Raw genomic sequence first — 21,105 nt, forward strand, 5'->3', positions numbered from 1 at the left:
TCTATGCAGGATGCCAACATATGTTCACACGAGTAAATGATTATATCACACACCTAAAATCACATGACCTAGAAAAGCCACTCCGATTAGTATGTACATTTATCAATTGCCTTCAAAAATTTACAACAATGTATAGATTCAGCCGGCATCTTAAAACTCATCTACCATTAGAGAGAAGTAGTATGGAATACGAGATAAACAACGAAACGACCAATGTCCACCATGCATCACCTAGCAATTCGGAAGAGGTAAGTGATTTTACTTTCAATTTGAATATATTCATATCTTCATTTTAAATTTTAGCATCGTACTTATCCAGTGGAAAATAATGTATCAGTAAACCGAACAAATCCAGTTCCTGATATTCTGAAGGGCATTGAACAGAGAGCACTTAGCTTCATACTCGATTTGCACAAACGAAGAAACTTCACACGAAAAGACGTTATAGAAATACAAGGAGAAATTAAAAAGCTATACTCATACTTGGAACAGTTCATTCGCTCATGTGCACCGACAGCTTTAGATCCGCAGAAACAATATGTATTCGACGTAATGTTAAGAAAAATGTCCACCCTATTCGACTTTATCGATACCGAGCATAAGCTATTCAGATACCTAACCGATTTAGATCTTATGAGAAAGCCTCAGTTATTTATGATACATAGAGACAAAATTACCGACGTTCATGAATGTAACGAACCCATTGAAAGCAAACTGTCTTATCTAGTTTTGATGGATATTGAATTTCAAATAAGAAAATATCTTGAGAGCGAAAATGTATTTGAACAAATGCAACGAAATACAGAAAGCCTGATAGGAAAATCAAATCTTTGTCATTTTGTCAATGGGTCAACATATAGCAGCTTCAAAGCTAAATATCCAGATAAAATAATCATACCAGTGTTTTTATATTCAGACGAGTTCGAAATTAATGACCCACTTAGTTCTCATGTGAAGAAACATTGTATTTGTGGTCTTTATTATGGATTTCCCACACTTCCTGAGCAGTTCAGAGCTAGGCTATGTAATGTGTTTGTAGCAGGTGCTATCAAAAAGGTAGATATGGCAGAGCATGGTGTTGAACGATTTTTGACCCATGTGATCGATAAGTTTAGAGATCTCGAGCTAAATGGAATTACAATCAATGTGAACGGCGAAGAACATCGTGTATACATAGTACTAGCGCTAGTGCAGGGAGATAACTTAGGTATTCATCAAATTTTGAAATTTTCGGGTTCATTTACAGCCAATTACTATTGTAGGTTTTGTCGAAGATCTAAAGCTCTGCTATCAATGGACGATAAAGAATACCCTGGCGATCTCCGAACCATTGAAAACTATAATACAGATGTTCTTCTTAAACAGTCTGAAAGTGGATTAGTAGCAAATTCCATATTCAATAATCTACCTCAGAGGCGTCGCGTCCGCATGTGCAACCTGTGCACTGCACAGGTGGCAATTTCGTCCCCAACATTTAAATACTCGATTGATTACTTGTCATTCTAATCCAAATATATATATTTGGATTATGGGGATTTGTTACATGTTTTATACAAATTTGACGATTAGGTATAAATATTCGGAAAATATGCACGGATTGTTTATAGCCGGCACGTGATGTGAGACATCCAAAATGTTGCGATGGGGGCGCGTTATATTTTACTTTACGATACCGAAACGACCCACCGCCACCACATGTTGTTTCAACACGGAACTTTCAGCCGAGAACACTTTGCCATGCATCATACACACGTTATTTTGTATGTGTATGTCATCCACTCCAACCGCAATCGGCAATGTATAGGTAGTCAAAGCGTTTTTCGTTGGCAGTGCACGGTTTGGTACCTACCGAGTACCGCTTCAAACAGCGCATGTGTGATTCGGTGAAGAGCGCGCGATCCGAACAAAATCGAAAGAGAATAGTGAAGCGCGCGCATTTCTGCTCTCTCAAAGCGTCCCATGACGAAAGTTCTGCTTTGAATAAAGCACCTCGGGGCAAAAGCGCTTTCGATATTTGATATTGAATGGGATTAATGGCTCATTTACATATTCGCTAATTCTTGAAAATACTAGCGCGACATTTGCATAATGCAAACGCTTACACTGGGGTCGCTTTTTACGTGGTTTGTGTTTGGCTATTTCTGGCCTTCAGATTTATCAAAACATTGAGCTGACCCAAGGAAAATCCACAAAAATCGAAGAAAAATCAGGTGGTATTTGAAAAGATGTTGAAATTAAGGTAGACCGAGAAATTGATAAAATTCATCCGCGTGAAAAGCTACCCCAGTGTATTAGCAGATGACAAATACATTATGCTAATGACGCGCTAGTATTGTCGCATAGTGCTTTGACGCTAGAGCTAGCAAATATGTAAATAATTTGTTAATAAAATATATTTGACATTGAAGTATCCGACAATATTAGCAAAATGTAATCAGACATTTTCATCTTCTGATGAAATTTTATATTGTCGCAGAATTAGCAAATATGAAGGGGGTGTAACGAATGTCCACGGTCCAAAAAAAATATAAAATTTATATGAGCTAATGTCCATACTGATGGAGGGTAAACTGTTCGACATCTGTCCTGTTCTATATATTGATCAAGGGAAGAAATTAAAAATAGAATAATTATTAATTGAGTAATAAGCATGTTATATCAGGCTAATTATAAATGTTTATTGATTAGTTAATCATGGTTAATATTTTTCAAATTCTATTCTTCAGTTAAGGCTTCGTCTCATTTTACGAAATAACTCAGTTTATAATTTAAAGTGTCAGTTAAAAATTAGATAGATAGATATCTTATTTGTAATAAGGGAAAGCATAACGATTCTCATGATGGTAATTTTTAATTTTACGAATCATCACTTTTAAGTTTAGATTAGGTAATTTAGAAAATGGGACGTAGCTGAGAAGTAGACTGATGAACACAAAGTGCAAACATTTGAGAGACGCACTGGAAGATGAATCGTTTATAATGGATGTGTCATTTCAGGTCCCTTTCATATGTGTTTTTCGAGAAATAACCAATTTAATCAAACAGTGCACAGGTTGAAGAATTGACCACGCGACGCCTCTGATCTACCTTCTTTCCACGTGGTGGAAAATCTGTACGCAGATATCATGCACGACTTGTACAGCACAGGCGTCTGTTATTATGGATTTGTAGAGATAATCAACTATTGCGTTTTCAGAAAAAAATACTGTACAGTTGATCAGTTGAATAGACGTCGTAAATATCTGTACAATTATAGGCTAGAAGAAGGATTATCTAGAATGCCTGATTTAGAAGAAACTTCTAAGAAATCGATTACATTGAAAATGACAGCTAATGAAATGTATACATTCAGTAACTATTTTTCATTTATTCTGGGACCATTTTTCCTATTGATGATCCAGTTTGGGAATATGCAATTATACTAATTAAATTATTGGATATCATAAATTTACCGGCTTTTACTCTGGGTGACTTGGAAAAATTGAATAGCTTAGTTAGCCAACATCATAAATTATACACATCGCTCTTTCAGAAACACCTTAAACCAAAACAGCATTTTCTTACTCACTATTCAACGATTATCAAGCATAGTAGACCATTAAACAAATAAGTTGTTTTCAATATGAGGCCCGTAATCGCAACTTAAAGCAATATTGATAATACCTCTTCAAGGAAAAATCCGTGTTACACAATGTGCGTTAAGGCCGGTTTATTTTTTACTTATGATTTGGTTAATAACAGCTTCCTAAAATCAAAAACGTTTGCTGATTTTACGAATGGAACATGGAAAGAGAAAACTTATATCAATGCACTAAACACTACTTTTGCCATAAATCCTTTTGAAGCTATTCAAACAACTGAGTCTCTGAAGTATAAAAGTATTACGTATAAAGTGGGGAATTTTTTAACCGTTACGTTTGAATCAACAGTAGAAGCTTATCAAATTATTGATATCGTAAAATACAAAAATGAGTATTATTTTATTGTTAATCAATGGTCTCTAGGACTTTTTTCAGAACACTATCAGGCTTTCGAGATAGGTATCAATCTAAATATCGTATCAATGATAGGCGTAGATATAATCGATGGGCCACCTTTTGCGCTAGAGCGGGTAGAAAACAAATTAATGTTCAGACAAAAACGATATGCTTTTGAAGATGTTGATTAAACTATATGTGTAATAAGTCCAAATAAAAATGTTGTTTTTTTTAAAAACATGTTTAAACAAAGCATTTATTGTAGCACACGTTAATTGAAAAGCCAAGAAAAATATTAAACATTCATTTAATTCGTAAATTTTGATTAATAATAATTAGCCATGAAATTATACAAAAATTAATTAACAAATTGTATCACGAGTATGCACAAAGTTTCATTACAAACTATAACATAGATGTTTAATATCAAGTTTTCTTGTGCATTTGAATCCAAAATCCCTATTTCTCAGTACTGGACATCGAACAAAGTTCATTTTAAAACTATCTACTTTTCAATCACATCCCGAATAATAAATAAATCAGCTTCTAGATGAATGTCATTCACAACATTGTTTGTTTTGATTTTGAACTGAATGATTTTAATTCGAATTTTCAATGACATCCATCTAATTTTAATTTCATCAAATATTACATTGAATGATCGGCATTTCAGAATCATCTGATTATAGTTATGGGGTTTGGGTGAGGCAAATATCATACAGTAACAGATGGATGTTCTGGTTCAGTGTAGTCACCGGACAGACAAACAGGGCTATTATATTTATGATATTATAGGATAAATAACATTCGAATGATTTCATTTTGTACAAGAACGTACTTATCGTTTTTGCCTTTTTCGTAATAATAAGTTGTACCAAAAGGCTATCATTTCACTCCGAAAACTGAAACTCCAAAAACTCTGAGTCCCGGAGATTCATGATGTTACATCCAATGGACTCAGCTTGATAAACTGAGCAAATATATGTCTGTCCGTGTGTATGTATGTATGTGTGTGTACAGTTGGCATAACACTATTGCCAAATTTTCATACAGTAAATCTGAATCGATTCTCTCGCAACAAGTTGCATTCAATGGAGAATAAAGCGTAATTGATCACTATTGAATTTAATAACGATAACACATTTCGAAAAAATCTAAATATTCAAACATTTGTGGAAAATGATGATGTATATATTACATTTATATACACTAGTGTTTGTCTTATCCGTATGCCATTTGGAAGATTGCACTATGTCACTGAAGGCTGTGCGGGGCATTGCGACCTACCAGTCCAAGGTGGTTCATGGTCGTGCTGATAGTTTTCAGCGCAGGTCCTATCCTGAACATCCAAAGGTAGTAATGTAATAATCTACTGTTTGTAGCATTTGGCAAATCACACCAGTGATTGTTGATTGTTGCACTAAAAATTAATTTAGGATTGGATAGTTACTTAACCCTTTCGGGACGGATGGGTCATAAATGCCCGCTGCCCGTCATATAGCGCGCTGAACATATATGACCCAGCCGTCCTGAAAGGGTTAATTAATTGAGTGTGCTAATTTACATAACTGTTTTAGAAAGAGTTAAGAGCATGTTATACTTATTTTTTGTCTTCCTTGTTGTTCGTGAGAGTTGAAAGGTCCGTACAGTCTTCATAAATAGGTCAAAGGTCAAAGTTGGCCATATTTGTGGCCCACAGTCATTAATAAATTGTACTAAATGCGGTTAGAAATAATTATGGTGAATACAAATGATGAATAAAATGTAAAATGATCATATAATTAGATATTTTAATAGATATTAAAAAATAAATATTAAAACTCAATCCCACTGCCCAGAAACTTTTATCACCACACCGCCGGCCAAAGCACGGCCGCTCCATGCCACCATAGGCGATGTCCCTCCCACCGCCCTGAGGACATGGGACGACCATGCTCCACTATACTATACAACGCAGAGTTAACACCCTCTCTTGCTTTGTGACATGCTGAAAACAATTTGCTGCCTAAGAATAAAAATAATCAAACTGAATCAAAATAATTACATTAAATCTCACACCCTAATCGATCCCGCGTCAGCCGGTTGACACGCGTTAAGTCACAAGCATGAATTTATAGTTCATACTTTCCATAATACATCGTACCTATATTGGGACGAAAATAGGCACCGCAACCTCCTTACACATGGGTGTTTTCGGTTTTGCGTGATACACGGAGGGTATCAAAGCCTGGAGTAAAAGCATAAACTGGAAAATTCATTGATAATGACCCGAGGTGCTGTTTTAAGAGATGTTGAAATATTGTATAGTGTCACAAAAGTCTACCTTAGTTATGATGACATGATTTGGTATGATGGTTGATTATGTCCATGTATAATTATGTATGTTGTGAGTTCTTAGTTTAGTAATTGACTTATGACTTGTACTTTTTCAGATTTTCATGGTTTTAGGGTTTGGAAAACCCTTCAAATTCTGATATTCTTGTTAGAAATAATGTTATAAAAATGCTTGAGGATATCAACTCAATACCAAATTCTCAAACCGACCCACACGCTCCTGCAAACAAAGACCCAAAAGACGACCCGACGAATCCAACAGCACTCCCATGCAAACCAACACTATCAACACGTACTCGAGGGCTTCTGCTACTTGTTGATAGTGTTGGTCCGCGTGGGAGCGCCATCAGACTCCCCAAATCGACGCTCGAGTCCCCGCGCACAAAAGCAGACAAGTCGCTCCAAAAACTTGGCATTGATTTCATCTTTGCCGTATTCAAACGAATGTTGCCTTAATTGACTCCCCCATCCCGGGCACAGATTCTTTCCGAAAGACACTCAATATAAGTTCCCCCGGGAAGTCAAGCACCAGAGACTGAGGGAAATCAGTCCAACATCTGTTGGTCTGTTATTTAAGCAGAGAAGATATTATGGGTGATATTCTCAATACAGCCTGTTCAGAATGGTTGCGGATGCAAATTATGGATCATTATTAGGTCTTGTAATTTTAAACAAAACATTCTGACTACACGGGATAAACTGTGAATATTATTATATCGGAATTTTTAATTAGGATCGCGATTCAATTGAAAATACCCACAAGTAGGTATACGTTTGTAATTACTACTGACATTGTGTTTTTCAGTTAAAACTCAAGTGTACTAAATACGTAAAACGGAATAATGTAGTGTTATAAAAAAAAACTGTGAATTATAAAAATTGTCATTACAAATTGCGATTAATATCAATATATTGATCCAACATCACATCTTCAAGGGCTCCTCACAAGCTACACATGTCATTCAGGCACTTTAGAACATCAGTGGTAGCTTGTTCACACTTGAAATCTGCCTCGACCAAGTTGGCAGAACGCGCCCTTTCTGAACCAAAGGGCAAGGTAAATCAAATCAACTTTGGTTATCAAAACTATATCCTTAGAGCAAGCGCACCAATGCACTTCCAAAACAGCAACCTCGCAGCATTGTCATTTTAGCTTAGTCACCCTTTTTCGCACCGGTCACTATTTTGGGTTATTATTTTGGTTGCTGTATTCCGCACCGGTGATGTTTGACGTTTGGAGATGTTTAAAATAGCAACGCTGCTATCGCGTTACCAAATTTGGTCACCCGTCAGTTGCGCTGCTGTTTTAGCAGCGCATTTAGTGCATTGGTGCGCTTGCTCTTACCAACCCGAAACTGCTATTAGTATTGGCGCTTTGATGTTGCATGAAGAAGAAGAAGCAGAAAGATGATAATCGAAAAAATCTCCACGGGAAAGCATACGAAGAAGTTTTTAAAACTCTTCTCAAAAATTCTAAAAGCAATTTAATTAAAAACGGTAAGCAGTACGGGGTTGGACTTTTCTTGTACTGTGTATTAAGTGTAATATTACAAAATAAAATTTCAAATGGAAATATTGTGTTTATTATACAGTAGAAGAAAAGTCCAACCCCGTACTGCTTACCGTTTTTAATTAAATTGCTTTTAGAATTTTTGGGAAGAGTTTTAAAAACTTCTTCGTATGCTTTCCCGTGGAGATTGTTTCGATTATCATCTTTCTGCTTCTTCTTCTTCATGCAACATCAAAGCGCCAATAGTAACTCACTGAATCGGGCAATGCAATTTAACCCTCTCTTGCGCTAAGGAATACTGAAAACAAACCTTCTAAGAATATGATGATTGGAAACTCCGTAAAACGACCGACCTTTCGAGTCCGTAAAACGACCTTCCTGGATATATAAAATGAAAAAAATTGGAATAAATATCTAAACACAAATTCAAATAAATAAACTTACCCGCTGCATATTTTCTACCATGCTGATGTCTATACACTTGGTGAATGATGTGAATCTGCAAGCAAACTCTAGTGTCATCCAGCAACAGGGTGGCCAGATCAGTTTTGGATAAATCGGTATATTGTATTACGAGAAAAATCGGTAATTGTCGGTATACACGGTTAGATGATTTTACCCATTTGGAGCATCATTATACAGACAAAAAATTCCATGGTAACATTTAAATAAATATTCCGTGTATGGAGGAAAATCGAAAAATTATTTTTAAAGAAATGTTATTAACGCATTTGCCCAAAAGTACACGCGGTGCTCCCCACAGGAAACGACGCACCGCGCTTTTAGCTGCCCGTTTACTCGATTCTTATGGGGAAATAACATTGCGGCGTTTCCTAGGGTGCGGTTGTTCCTTTCGAATGTGAAACGCCGCGTGGAATCTTGTGCAAATGCGCTTTTGGAAACATTACAACAGCCGCGCGGTGTATCGTATTGACAGCACCCTACAATAATATCTACAGTTATACAATGCCGCAACTCATTTAAATTAGTGCGCATGATAAAGCATCAATGTGTGCATGATGCGCACTACTAATGACATAATTCGAATTGTCGCGACTCCTGTCGCATCGCGAGTGCTCACTCGCGCGGTCCGGTTTGGTGGCGGCCCGACTATACTATTTTGTAGACTACGCCATGTTTTTAGGGGCAAGCCAGAGTAAAGGGGCCCCCACAATGATGAGCGCAGCGGCGCGTTTTGACAGTTAACCCATGTATTTTCTGTCAAAACCTGCCGCTGCGCTCACCATTGTGGATGGGCCATAATCGCGACGTGCGATGTGGCGTGACGCGACCAGTGCGATTTGACAGTTCATTGATAATAATTGGGTTGTTTAGGGGTAACGATGTTTTTACATATTCTAAATCTGCATAAAAAACTGAACCGAACTACAATTTTTCAGAACTTTTGGAGCCCCGGAACTATTTTTAATTTGCATTTTGAATTTATATGGGACTAAAATTTGTTCTTATGCTGCATGGGCCAACTGTCATCGTATGAATGAGAGTGTCATTCTATCGATTGAAATGATTATTTATTTTGCATTTAAAAATGTAAATAAAGGTCCACAAATAAAATAAAAATATTTTGGAGACCAGAAAATATGCTCTATTTGCTGAGCTGTATAAAACTCAATTTTTTCTTCGCTAAACAACCCAGTTGTTATTCTTTTACGTGAGTCGCGTCGCATCGCTCGTCGCGTTTACTCTGGCTTGCCAAAAATATTTTAGTTAAGGCTCCAACAGACGTTGCAAGCAAATCACTCGTGCGAGCGAATGATTTCTGAGAGCACTCGCGATTGCAGTCACTCGTAGCCGCTTTTCACTTTTAGCAAATGTCAGATTTACTCTCATGCAAATATAAACAAAAATGAAAAACTTGTTTTTCGGCCAGAAAATCTTATTCCATTCCTATTTTTGCAATGCAAGACTGCCACCCAATACCTTTTCACTTTTGCGAGCGAAAAATTAGCTAATTCTGCACTAGCAAGCTCAATTTCGTTTCGGCGAGTTGCAAATTTTTAACGCATAGCAGTCACACAATGCAAGCGAGCGTTTGCTTGCGAGTTGTCATTTGTTTGCATGCGATCACTTTCAGTGTAGTCAGACATGCAAATTTTTGACAGATGTCACTTTCTGCGAGCAAAATGCTCGTTGCGAGTGATTTACTTGCACTGTGCCACCAAAGTACTCTTTAATGGGTAAAATAGTACCCATTATTAAGTTAAATAGTTCAACTCATTAAAAGAGTAAACAGCGTTTACTCATTAATGGGTAAACCGCCCGTACGTCAGTTCAGCGAGTGATTTTTACACACTATTTGGAAAATGTTTTTCTAGAAAATGTGTAAAAATCACTCTTTATTATTTTGAAAAGTATTCGTAAAAACTAAAATAAATTAAAACTAGGTAGTTATTAAATCATGTTTTGTTTTAAATAATACGCAGAAATATGAGAGTATTTATTCGTACCACAAGTATATATAAACAAAATACAATACACTATAGCTCCTATAATCTATTAAATCCGGCAATTTTCACAATCTAACACAATCCCCGCTAACGTCATCGCGAGGGATTCAATTCCGAGGCGCTTCTTCCAAAGGAATTTGCTAACAGCATATTGCAAGGGTCATCCTACTCTGATACGGAATGAGTGCACTCTTGTTTCGCTAAAACTACGGATTCGCGGACCGCGGATTTCCGTCCTGACTGGCGGTACCTGTTTTGTCCGGTGGAACTCGCTTGCCAGTCCCAATCGAATATAAATTGAGAATAAATTGATGAACCGTTAGCTGAAATAATCCGTCATTTTTATTTCTTTAAATCACCCAAACAAATTAAATTGATCAAAAATAATACTTACATTTAATTTATTCGAATTGGTTTTTGCTTCTCCTCGTTCTTGTTCAAGTAGATTTTCACCCACTAATGGGTATAATCTCTCAACTTCGAAATGGGGAAAAAGAACACATTATCAAAAATTTCAAAATACTCATTATTATGACAGCTCAATATATCATCAAATAATGGGTCTTTTCAACTCTTTAATGGGTATTGTCAGGTTTACAGTGTGCAACGTCTGACGGAGCCTTTACAAGATAAATTATTGTCGCTTCGGTTCCCTTTGTTCTGCTGTCCGGAACATGTTGGGTACCAAACTGTCAAATCGTATGGATTTTCCCTTCTTTGACATTTAGCTCCCCTATCCTCGCCAGCAAAAGATGTTCCGGACAGCGACGACAGCGACAATCTTTATCTTGTAACTAAAACATCTTTCTTCGAAATATTTATCTTCACAAGGTCGATGATGGTCCAGGTTTCTAGAGGGCAACGCACCCACTGGGGACTCATACCGGTTCCTTCGATGCTGATGTAGTGCGCGAGGTATTCTGAGGATCAAGGTTCTCCCGTTTCCAGTGTGTGTACTTTTTATGCTCCTGAAGATCCTTCAGAATTTCTTTACCATACCTGATGATTTCAACTTACAACTCCTCCTCTTCTTTTCGAAGGTGCATCTCAGCAATATTTCCTTCATCTTCCTTGCTCTTCGGATGGTCTACCTCATCGTCAGATTCAATGTTCTTGTAGGATTCGGAATATCTTCGGCGCCTTTCTGGGTATATATAAGGATACGGATGTGACGGAAAGTCATTCAACTCAATTTTGGTTCTTCGCCTGGTGGGGGCTTTTCGCTCCCGGATAGTGACTCAGCACGATCGGTTCTTCATTGTTCATTCTCGAGCTCTTGGGAGGGTGTCTCAGAGCGGATACTCTTAACTAACACCTTCATCACGCTGCGGCTTCTTGAATGTGAACGCGATCCTGATGCTGACCGGTGCCCGCTGCCGTACTAATTGGGACGATGGAAATATGGCAAAACTGAATTTCACTCATTGCACTTGTACTGGTACAGTCCAACTCGGTTTCCTTGTTGAACCCGCTGGTTTCGACCCTGTTCAGGATGCCGGACTCGGACGACGGTCCAGGACCGCACCGCGGGTGCCATATCGCACCACATTGCAAGTACATTTCCTCTGCATCGCCGAACGGATCGCCGCATTAGGTGCACCGGGCATAGGTCGGATAGAAATGATTGTCGCTGGCCTGCAGCACCTTACCGCTGATATATCGGTGGCAGTAGGCACACTTCACGCCGAACGATTTCTGAAAATTATTCTCTCAGTACGGAACTCCATCCTTGCCCATGTACTCGGCATCTAGCGTCACTCCGCAAGCGTTGCATTCGAAACACCAAATGTGCCATTACCGATCGAGTGCGTTTTCCTAACCTTCTTTCAACTGCTGGTGACATCCGGCGCACTCGTTCGGATCAACGTCCTTGCTATTCTGTTGCTTACGTATCGCTGGTATCGCTTCCTGACGATGCTGGAGAGTAGCGGCCTTGGCCGGGTTGGAAGTGATTTCTGCCTGATTATTTAATCTCGCGCACAAACTCCGGTTACGATTGAATAATACCAGAATAATATTACAATCCTCTGGACGGTGGGCAAAGTGGCGCGACTTTTTGATATTTGAATTGTAAATAAACATGCGACAGAGTTGCCAGAAGAAGTTGTTGAGCGATGTTCTCACCACTGTATAGTGTTGCCAAAACACGATTAATTTAAGGATCACCATCGTCTGGCTGGTGAATATTTTTCGAAAAACAGACGATGTTGATGTTTTGAAAAAATTGTAAGAAAATAACCGTTTCATAAAAACAGCTTATTTTATGCGCAATGTTAACTAAACCCAAGGACGTTTAAGGGAAAAATACGAAACATAGGTGTTTGGTCGGACGGGAAAGGTCTATTAGTGCATAGTGGTGTCCATACTGATTATTACCGGTTCAATGCAAAATTTCGCCAATCTCTTTTTCGATTTTTAAGCTTTATTGATTTTTTTTTCGATTCAAATTCATAACATTATTTTGAACTTCAGCCTTCCCATGAAACCTGCATCATTCTCGCTAGAAAAAGTAATAAATTGTTAGTTGAAATCTAGACGGGAAGATGGATAAAAACATGAGATATGTAGCGATACGATCTGGATACGATACGGTCGATATTATTGTTGCTTGATGAAAAAATTACGGAAATTTGGTTCCCTCAATTGAGTTACCCAGGAGGACACTCAATTCAGAACGAATCTGCCTTGGAGATTTGCTGTCGTGCTTAGATTTTCGAGGAATAGCAGAAAGATTTCTTGACATTAGCTGTGTCCTGTGCACTTAATATACAGATTTTCACGAGGAATATATTAGAATAGCTTGCTCTGAGATTTCGCTCTAAGATAACCAAATTTCCTATTCAGTACTCATGCACCGTGCTCCATCCGCATACGACAACACGGACATCGTGAAGCGTGGACGGCTATCGTTCACTTTTATTCAGTTCACTTTTATTCAAATGATATTTAGAAATCCGAATAGTAAGTGCGAGACATTGTACAAAGCGCTCCCCAAAAATGTTTTTTCTTGCTTTTTAATTAGTGCTTCCTGCTGACAAATCCAAGGACAGCCATTTCATGTTAAAGTCAATGAACTAAACGTCAATAGGTCCTAAAAGTAAAAGACGTTTGTTGCTCTGGCCGAAAGTCATTAGCGTCAAGGAGGAATGCGCACTCGGGCTGTCACCTTAAATATAAAGTTCCCGGTTTGACAAAATATAGCCTTGTCGTCGTCAAGCGGTACCATCAGAAAGAAAAGGCCTGCGCAATGCGTAAACAAACCGCCTCCACATTACCTCCGCTTCCAACCGCCTTATCAATCCTAATCGACATTGATTCCATAAAAAAATTCTCGAGGAAAATGCAACAGTTGTGCCACCCTTGGTGACACCAGATTGGATCCGGCCACACACAGCGAGCGATCGCAGGATTGCCAATCGGTACGTTTTGTAAGGCCTGTGAAATGCACATCATACTATTGCGAGAATGCAGGTGTGCCACCAGAGCCTTGATTGACGTATTCTTGGTTGATATAATGGTGTCCGCGAAGCCTCTCCGGTGAATAGTTCTGAGTCTTGTGCTACTAAATTATTGCCGAGTTTCAAGAATCCCGAGACCATGCTTGCGCTAAAACAGAACGGAGTTGAAACACTTTGATACCAAATTGATACTTTTCTCCTTATGGAAACGTTTGACATTTCACGTCGATATTGAGTTCTCCAAGCGCAGTGTTTCACACACTAACGTCACCGTGTAGGATATTCTTCTTCTATCTTCTTCTTCTATATATATAAAAACCAATCTATGTATGTATGTTCGCTAACTACTTCTGAACCACTAGGCCGAATCCACCCAAATTTGGTACACACGTTCTCTATCCTCAGGGGAAGTTAACAAAGGGGGTGGGAGGGTCATTTAGGAAAGGGGGAGGGGTTTTGTTTAGAAAACGAACAATTATGTGTAACTTTCATCTCCCAGGACCGATTTCAACCAAATTTTGTACACATATTCACTATAAGGAAACAATCATATGAGAGATTTTGGGAAAGGGGAGGGGTCTGGAGGGAGGGTATTGTTCAGAAAACGGGTAATTTAGAGTAAATTCTGAACCCCTGCACCGATTTCAACCAAATTTGATACACACATTCTCTACCCTAAAGAAAAGATAACAAATGGGGTGGGGCGGTCATTGTAAAAGAGGGAGGGTATGGGGGAGGGGTTGTTTTATAAAACGAGCAATTCAGTGTTACTCCCAACTTCCAGTACCCATATCAACCAAATATTGTACACGTATTCACTAAGAGAAGTCGATCACATGGAAGTGTAATTTGGGAAAGAGGGAGGGTCTGGGGAGGGGTATTGTTCAGAAAACAGGCAATTCAGTGTTTCTTTTGAACCCCTGGACCGCTTTCATCCAAATTTGGTACACATTCTCTATCCTAAGGAGAAAATAATAAAGGGGTGGGATGATCATTGGAAAAGGGGAGGGTAAGGGGAAGGGTTGTCTTTAGAAAAGAGCAATTCAGTGTAACACCCAACTCCCAGGACCAATTTCAGCCAAATTTGGTGCACACATTTTCTATTCTAAGGAGAAGATAACAAAGAAGGTGGGAGGGTCATTTTGGAAAAGGGAAAGTTATGGGGAAGGGGTTGTCTTTAAAAAATGAGCAATTCAGTGTAACTCCCAGGATAAATTCCAACCAGATTTGGTACACTTATTCTCTATTTTTGGAAGATGTTTATTGAAAAGGTAGGGCCAAACAAAGATATAAAAATATATTGATACAAAGGTTCAATTCTATGAGCGGTAGATCTACCTCTGTGGGTTTCGTGCTACAGCATTGGACATTTTAATTCTATATTTTACTTTTCAGTCCCTAGCAAAGCCGGATACATATAGCTATTATCTATCTATATATCTCGGATACTTATTCAACGTATGTGACGTATGTGATTTTGTAAACAAAAATTTAAACGTTGATTTCTGCAATCTGATAGCACTCCCACGCAAACTATCGCCACATACAGGTAGGGGGAGGTTTCGGCTACATGTTCGTTGTATTGGTTTGCGTGGGAGTGTCATCATATTTGACAAATCGACGTATGCATCTTTGTTTACAAAATCACATACGTCGTTTTGAATAAGTTGCCGAGATATATAAAACTCAATGTTTGTATGTTTGTGTGTGTGCTCCAGCCTAACTTCTGAACCCATTATTGTATTGTTTAGTTATCGATCAATTCAACCATTTATCGAAATCATGGTTTGCCCAACGTAAAAAGCAATGATTGATGTGTTTCCTTCTGGATGGTGAATGTGATCCCTTCTTTAAAAATAGACGTTTGCTCGGAATAAGGCATCGGTGGATGTTTGTCCTTCTTTAGAAATAGACGTTTGCCCGGAATATGGCGATTATGGATTCGCTCCCTTTTCCAAAATCAGTCAATGTTTTCAAATGAAATCTGCCTTCTTTTGATCAAATGATGAAGTATCGATAAGATAACGCAATTATCCTGTTGACCAATTGGTTTATTCATTTTCCGATTGTGAAAAAAAAAACTGCGAATCAAACTGGCAATTCCGAGCAAGGCCGGGTACATAAAGCTAGTATAAAATAAAAGTGGGTGGTAATCTAGTTGCAGCAAAACTGTCACAAATACTTTAAGAGGAAGACTGCACACTTCGACAGGAATACAGCGGAATCACGCACACTTTTATTCATCTGGAGAAGTCAATAGCGGATGGAAAGAGATGGCAACCCGAATAAAAAATATCATAGAAAAACAATACATTGTATTGTAACACTACCATTAAAAACAATAAATTGGCTATAAAATATATTGTAGATGCAATCATAGAAACACATTAGAATGTACACACTTAATCTGATTCGCCGGGTTCGGTAAATGAATTGCCGATTTCTCAACAGCTGAGCTCTCGGCAGTCGCCTCAGTAAATGAGCTCAACTAATTACCGAGTTCTATACAATACAAAACAATAAAAACTACTGAGGATTCGGTAGAAAAAATACCGAATAATCTGTAAATAGATAGCGGACTACTATAAAATAAACAACCGATAAAAATGTATTCAATCTTTAAATACAGATAAAACATTATCAAAAGTAAAACAGCTTAATACAGTTTTCGAACTTTTTATTAACAATAACATTAGAAACACAAAAGCGCCTTTTAATTTTTTTCGTTCGACTTTGAGATCGATATCGAATATGTCGTTTGGTTGTCCATTTTCATTTGATGACATGGTTATTACGAAGGTAATATCTGAAAATTGAGATCATTTGTGAAAATTCACATCAAACCAATAAAATGTATTACTGATTATGGTTTTTGCACTTACTTGTGTTTCGAAATGTATGAAAATGGCCCGTTCTTTGTCAGAAACGACCAGAGAGCACACGCTCAACAGGAAGAAAAACGAAAAACAGGAGTTCAAATATGGCGCCTATCAAAAATCTTGCATACTGAGAACTCGGTAACAGAATAACCGGAAATTCCGTAAAATGTAATTTTTTACTGAATAGTCAGTATTTTCACTTGTCAGAAGACGAGTTCGTACTATCCATTTAATTCTACCACATGATTGTATCTATGACAGATACGCGTATTTCGACCTCAACAGTAAGTCGAGTCAAGTACAAGACACTGAAGAAGACCTTACTGTCGAGGTCGAAATACGCGTATCTGTCATAGATACAATCAAGTGGTGGAATTAAATGGGATAGTACGAACTCATCTTATGACAAGTGAAGGCATTCCACTAAAAGCTCAAAATAATTTTCTAATCAGTCAGTATTTTGTTTTTGACAGTTACGGAAAGTGCTTGCGGAAAGTTGATCGGTAAAGTTGAATACCGATGTTCAGTAATGAGCTTTATAGTGCTGAGACATCGGTGTTATTTATTACAGAGCTCAGTAAAATTTCTGAAATTTGCTGATATCTCGGTAAAAAAATACTTTTACCGGACAAAATCAGTAAAATAATTTACCGAGCTGAAATTCTGGGTTTAAGTGTGTATTGTTACAAACTATTCATTGAATTGTAAATGAGATTTTCGCAATAGAATATACGGGTTGTTAAGTATCGTAACTATACAAAATTTGAGATTTTTTCACATACTTTTTTCGTCAAACAATACATTGTATGGTAAATATATTGTAGACATAACCGATCAAAATGTTTAAAATACAATAGTTTGAATTGTATTTTCATTGTAAAACAATACAATATTTTACTGTTAGATTAGGACAGTTTTTAGTTCAACAATTAAATTTAAAAGAAAATAATGCATATTACAAACTGGTGGACAGGAGTCATTTTGTTTCATTTTATTAATATGCAATTTGATGATTTTTTTCAATAGTGATTAAATAATTAAATCTTCTGTTTCTAAACGATTCAAAAACAATTGCAAGTATATTCACATCAGAGATATATGTTGACGTATTGAATCCACCGTATGGATACAATATGTGCAACGGTGCAACCATTGAAAAACAATATATTCTGTTGTATACTGTACATTATATGGTAAACCAATTGTTTATACTATTGAACCAATGGTACGTTTTTATCCGGGAAAGCACAATGATTTTAAAAAATTGACATTTGTTTACTTTGCTCGATAGGTAGACGGTTTGACAGTTCAATAGGTAGATTTGGCATCACTCTTTGCGCAACTCTATATAATACACTCTGGCAAAGAGGAAAAAATGTAACCTCATCTGCAGCCAGGCAATCGCTGTCACGAACTGTCAGATGCAACCAGCACCTTTTTGAGTGAAAGTATTGATATCCCTCATAAAGTATTTCGCATGATTTTGTACTTTTTCACTTTGAAAAGTATTCTAGAATAGCCGGCCAGCTTAATATTGAACAATTATGAATATGTGTTTCATTCCCGATATAAAAATCATTATGAAAATAAGTTCACTAATCCGAAAATGGCAAACATTTTTATTATGCTCAGAAGAGTCTACCCGAAACACTCAAGGAAACAGTTGAGAATCTTTGATCAACTGTGATGAAAAGAAGAACAAGTGTCAAAACAGTGAAAAAGAAGCAGCGTCTTTGCAGGTCCCGTCCCAGGTTCATAGCATGCGTAACTGGAACCACGAAATAATCGTCAGTTTCATATGGATTGTTGATAACTGCGCTGCTATTTGATACATCATCAAACGTCAAACGTCACCGGTGCGGAATACGGGAACCAAAATGTCAAGTCAAGTACGAGACACTGAAGACGGCCAGTAGAAGCATAAGTACTAGAACGCTAGTGGCGCTGTAGTCATTAAAAGTATTTTGCCAAAATATGCTTCCACAAGCCTTACTTGGTCGTTTGTTATGCATCATGTTGTAGTGCATGTTTGTTTCACCACCAACATTGGTTTGACACTTGTAGTACCGGTACTTTCGCTGCCAGATCAAAGTGACCTAGATGTTAGTCACGCGAACAAGAACGACATTAGCAATCTTATACTTTTGCATCAACTAGACGGCCTTACTGTTGAGGTCGAAATACGAATCTGTCAAGTTACAATCAAGTAGTGGAATTAAATGGGATACCGTTGACCCCCGGTAATATGACCGTTTTTAATTTGAACACTTTTTAATTTGAACCCCGTTGGTTTGAACATCGTTCAAATTAAAAAGTGTTCAAACGTCATTTATTACGTGGGTTGGAGAGAAGAAAAATAGAACATCGTGAAACAGAACGCAGAATCAAAACAAAACAGCAAAGAGAGTAGCCAGAAACCGGTTTATCTTATGCTCATAGAGTAACCAGAAGTTCAAATTAAAAGATGAACCCCGTTAATATTAATGAGGTACCGTTCAAATTATCGGGGGTCCACGTACGAACTCGTCTTAAGAGCCCCGCACATAGGATACGTTTGCGTTGCATTTGACAGTTTTCCCATGAGAAACGTGTCAAACGCAACACAAACGTATCCTATGTGCGGGCTTACACCCAAAACAATCGTAACGTCATATCTACGTGAATATATACGTGGATTTTTTCCACAACACTTTTCACGTAACAGTCAAGTGACACAAAGGTACCGGAACTCAGTTTCACTCAATCGGATATCACCAGGTTTAACGTAAAGGCTACGTGCACAGAAAAAAAAAATCATTTGTCAAACTAAAAAAAACGTTGGTTAAAATAAAAAATTGCGTTGGTTCTTTTTCGTACACTGAAATCAAATTTCCATTATATTTTATGTGCGTTGAGCACATAGAAATAAGAATGCTTACCTTTATATGGTTCTATGTGCAGCATTTGAATTCTGCAAACTCGCATTTGAATCTAATAGTAAAGAAAATATAATATAAAGGATATTTATTTACATCTTATTTGTTCTGCAGATAAATTTTACGTGCAGCTACATATAGTTAAATACTATCTAAGCTCGCACATAAAATGCAACAGCTTACAATGAAATCGAAAATGTATCAGAATCAAGAGAAGATGGAAGATGGCGGAGAAGACAGAATTGAATTCATGGCCAAAACTTTTCGTGTTTTATCTCTCATCAAATGTGAAATTGAGTCCGAAGGTTATGTTTCCAGAATGCATTTTTGGTTGCAAGGGTAAGTAACTCCATTTTAATAAACAAAATATGGTTCCACAAGATTCTGTTAATTTTAGCATGAATGAAAATCGCGGAGCAAGCAGCGAACGGAAACAACAGGGCAGAAACAAATATGGGAACTAGAAACAAAAACATGAATTACTACGCGGAAGTGGAATCGCATTCGGAGTGGTACCATTTCCGTAGCATCCGTGTAGTGGTACCCATTTAGAAACAATGCATCGTTGCCACCAAATGATTCACCGATTCTCGAATCCGTCGTGTCCGCCGTTCGTTTCCTGCACTTCATTCAGCTGAATCAGAAGAAGAGTTAAAAGCAATACAGATTGTGTCTGCTCTGTAACACTCCCAATCGGAACTGTTTTTAGACGGACGGACGCAGCGGAATCTGTGTTGCTCAGTATTCTTCTAATCCGGCTGAATAAAGCGCAAACAACGAACGGCGGACACGACAGTAACCAAACTGTGGTTCTTCATGAAAATACTGCAATATCCAGGTACTGCTGGCAGTACGATTCTAAAGCGACTGGCGTAATTCAGGCGACGGTTTATCCGACCGCTATTGAGATGTGGAAAATGTTTCTTCCGAACATAGTCCGAAAGTTCTATAATACAGAAATAAATGTATGAAAATCAGAAAAAAAAACAAACTTGTTCTCCTTTCGGATTTCTATTGTAGGGAAACAAAATACAAATAATCGGGTTCGAAGAGTGGGTTATATCCGAATATTATTGTGCTAGCACATATAATTCATTGAAACCGATAAATGAATTATATTTGAACTGGCATTTGTGTTGTGTATGCATTGCACATAAAATCGAAGAGTCCCAAAATTTCCACTGTTATGTGTACGACCAATACAATTTATGTGCAAAGCTTGATTGCAAAAATATATGTGCGTTGCACATACATTTTAGATGGTAATTCAGCTCAGTGTAGAGAGTTGCGTATGTTTAAAAAAAAAGTACGAAAACTTTCATTACACCTATGTTTCAAAAGTGGCATGCGGCTCTAAAAATAAAAGTACAAAACTTTCAAAGCAACATTGTGGAGCTGTCAAATGAAAAGAGTCGCAATCTCCTGTCACACTGTTGAAAAAAAAGTTTGATATTTTTAATTTAACACGAAAGTTTTACTTTCTCCAAATTTTGTTTTCCCATTCCTCTACACACAAAAAAATAATATAGTTTCAATGAAACTTTTGCACTTTAAATTTGAAAGT

The 21,105-nt window shown here is 37.5% G+C and overlaps 1 long non-coding RNA gene and 1 pseudogene across 1 annotated transcript; both read right to left on the reverse strand.

Annotated features, from left to right (window-relative positions):
• Nucleotides 1-7,190: 7,190 nt before the first annotated feature.
• On the reverse strand, nt 7,191-8,325 carry LOC134202133 (uncharacterized). Its single transcript, XR_009977154.1, has 3 exons — nt 8,266-8,325; nt 8,132-8,199; nt 7,191-7,351 (listed from the first exon to the last, which is right to left on the reverse strand). It is a non-coding gene; the product is annotated as an uncharacterized LOC134202133 (long non-coding RNA).
• Nucleotides 8,326-11,076: 2,751 nt separating this feature from the next.
• On the reverse strand, nt 11,077-12,458 carry LOC134202145 (actin-binding LIM protein 2-like; annotated as a pseudogene).
• Between the last annotated feature and the right edge of the window lie 8,647 nt (nt 12,459-21,105).

This window comes from Armigeres subalbatus, unplaced genomic scaffold, assembly GCF_024139115.2.
Source record: "Armigeres subalbatus isolate Guangzhou_Male unplaced genomic scaffold, GZ_Asu_2 Contig1035, whole genome shotgun sequence".
In the NCBI taxonomy this organism is placed as follows: Eukaryota; Metazoa; Arthropoda; class Insecta; order Diptera; family Culicidae; genus Armigeres; species Armigeres subalbatus.